At 43.4% G+C, this 3,047-nt stretch overlaps 1 non-coding gene across 1 annotated transcript; it reads left to right on the forward strand.

Annotated features, from left to right (window-relative positions):
- The first annotated feature begins 2,620 nt into the window (after positions 1-2,620).
- Positions 2,621-2,727, forward strand: LOC120266228. Its single transcript, XR_005538069.1, has one exon. It is a non-coding gene; the product is annotated as a small nucleolar RNA R71 (small nucleolar RNA).
- Positions 2,728-3,047: the final 320 nt, after the last annotated feature.

Raw genomic sequence — 3,047 nt, forward strand, 5'->3', positions numbered from 1 at the left:
CCCCCGAATCTGCCAATGCCATCTCTTCACCCAAATTGCCAATGTTGCATGGAATCACAAAGCTTCTGGGGTCCTTCTTCTTGTTCAACATATTCTTTTGCAACACCGTTGAACAAAAGGCATCTAAGATCATCGATGCACTCTCCTCCAACATCCTCTTGTTGGTCAAAAGATCTTTCAAAAACTTAGCATACCGAGACATCTGAGACAATGCCTCCACAAAAGGAATGTTGATGTGCAATTGCTTGAATAGACCCAAGAACTTCTTGTATTGCTCATCATTTTGGTCCTTCTTCAATCTGGAAGGATAAGGGATTCTTGGCTTGTAGGGTGGTCGTGCCACCTCCTTTTCTTTACTAGCTCTCTCCTCAACCTCCATGACCTCGGGTGCTTCAACATTGGTCTTCTCAAAGTGATCGGCTTCACATGTTCTCTTGGGTTAGTCTCGGTATTACTCGGCAAGCTTCCTTGTGGTCTCTCAAATATAGACTTCGCGATTTTCCCCACTTGATTTTTTAGATTGTGCAATAAAGCAGTGTGGTTGGGAAGTATAGCCTCGACCGATTGGAACCATGTATCCGATGATTGCACAATTCGGGCCAAGGCTTACTCTAAATCGGTCATCCAAGTCTCTAAGCTTGAAACTCTATTCTCCATGTTTGGGGCTTGTTGTTGTTGAAAACCCGATGGTACCATGGCCTTTTATTGCCCTTGGTTACTCTATTAGAAATTAGGGTGACTTCTCTACCCTTGATTGTAGGTGTTGCTATACGGATTACCTTGTACCCTTCCTGAATTGCCTACAAAGTCTACTTGTTTAGTCTGGGCTGAAGTAGCAATCAAAATAGGATAATCAAACGGCATATGTGAACCCCCACAACCATCACAGCTTGTGATAGCGGCCATCCTTGGTGAATTCAATGTATCCAATTTCTTGCTCAACGCCTCTACTTGAGCTACTAAGGATGTCACCGCATCAATTTCATGGAGTCCGGCCACTTTCTTCTTTTTCCTTGTATTCGATTAGTAGCTATTCATGGCTATTTCCTCTACTAACTGTCAGGCTTCTTTAGGGGTCTTGTTCCGCATTGTACCTAATGCGGCGGTATTTAGAAGTTGTCTTGTGCTTGGATTCAATCCGTTGTAAAAAGTCTGAATGATCATCCATTCTGGGAATCCATGTTATGGGTACTTCCGCAAAACATCCTTGAATTGTTCTAATATCTCAAATAAGGACTCGAGCTCCATCTGAACAAACGATGATATCTCATTGCAAAGCTTTGCTGATTTCTCGAAGGAAAGTACCTTACAAGAAAAGCTTCGACAATCTCATTCCATGTCGTGATGGATGCTCGTCGTAAAGAGTGTAGCCACTGCTTTGTTCTTCCTTTCACAGAGAATGGGAAAGCCCTCAATCGTATAGCATCATCCGTAATACCGTTGTTTGGATCCTCATCGGACAAACCATTGAACTGCTCTTACAGCTGTATCATCTGGATGAATGCCAGCTTCAGCCCTAAATTCGGAGATATAATCGTGTGTCGCACAATGCTAGATTGTGTCCCCAATACTAATGGTCTGGCATAGTCAGAAAGTGTTCTATGTTGCCCATTCTGTTCTACTATATTATCTGACCCTTGACCTTCTACTTCAGCTCAGATTGACGGTTCTTGTATAAGTTCTTTTCCTCCTGTTCTAAGTGTATGCTCAAGCTCAGGATCCCCTCTTGTAAGGTGGGGGTGCCACATCCTTCTCCTTGTTTGCTCTCTCCTCAACCTCCATGACCTCGGGCACTTTAACATTGGTCTTCTCACTTGGAAACCTAACCTCAACCTCACGACCACTTCTCAAAGTGATCGCCTTCACATGTTCTCTCGGATTAGTCTCGGTATTACTCGGTAGGCTTCCTTGTGATCTCTCCGATAGAGTCTTAGCAGTTTGCCCCCCTTGATTCTCTAGATTGTGTAATGAAGCGGTGTGGTTGCAAAGTGTAGCTTCGACCGACTGAAACTGATTGTCTGATGTCTACACAAATCTGGTCAAAGCTTTCACTAAATCGTTCATTCAGGTCTCCAAACCTGAAACATGATTTTCCATGTTTGGGGCTTGTTGTTGTTGTTTGAAACCCGGTGGTGCTATGGCCTTATACAGTCCTTGGTGGTTACTCCACTAAAAGTTGGGGTGGTTCTTCTAACCCGGATTGTAGGTGTTTCTATATGGATTACCTTGGTTCCTCATGGCTTTACCCACAAAATTGACTTGCTCAACTGAAGATGCATCACCAATAGAAATATGGCAATCGGTTGGAGCATGTCCTCCCCCATAACCTGTGCAAGTAGTAACGGCCGCCAATTTATTAGAAGTTAGAAGGTCTAACTTCTTGCTTAATGATTCCACTTAGGCCACCAAAGAAGTGACTTCATCGATTTCGTGGAGTCCGGCTACTTTCTTTCCTTCCCGCGTGTTCCACTGGTAGCTATTCATGTCCATTTCCTCTGCCAATTGTCGGGCTTTTTAGAAGGCCTTGTTCCCCATTGTATATCCTATAGCAGCATCTAGAAGTTGTCTTGTACTTTAATTCAACCCGTTGTAAAAAATTTGAATGATCATCCAATCGAGGAAACCGTGTTGCTGACACTTCCTCAAGAGGTCCTCGAATCACTCCCATGTCTCAAACAATGATTCGAGCTCCATCTGTATAAATGCGGATATCTCAATACGAAGCCTTGCTAACTTTCCCTGGGGAAAGTATCTCGTAAGAAAAACTTCGACCATTTCATTCCAAGTCGTGATAGAAGCCTTTGGCAATGAATAAAGCCACTACTTGGCTTTTCCTATGAAAGAATCGGAAAGCCCTTAATCTGATAGCATCATCCGACACTTCATTAATCTTCAACATATCACAAACTTCCAAGAAGTTCTCAATATGATTGTTCAGATCCTCATCGGCCAAACCATTGAACTGCGTTGACTGTTGAATCATTTGGATGAATGCCAGTTTCAGCTCAAAGTTCGGAGCTGTGATCGGGGGTCGCACAATACTCGAT

This window comes from Dioscorea cayenensis, chromosome 7, assembly GCF_009730915.1.
Source record: "Dioscorea cayenensis subsp. rotundata cultivar TDr96_F1 chromosome 7, TDr96_F1_v2_PseudoChromosome.rev07_lg8_w22 25.fasta, whole genome shotgun sequence".
NCBI classification, from domain to species: Eukaryota; Viridiplantae; Streptophyta; class Magnoliopsida; order Dioscoreales; family Dioscoreaceae; genus Dioscorea; species Dioscorea cayenensis.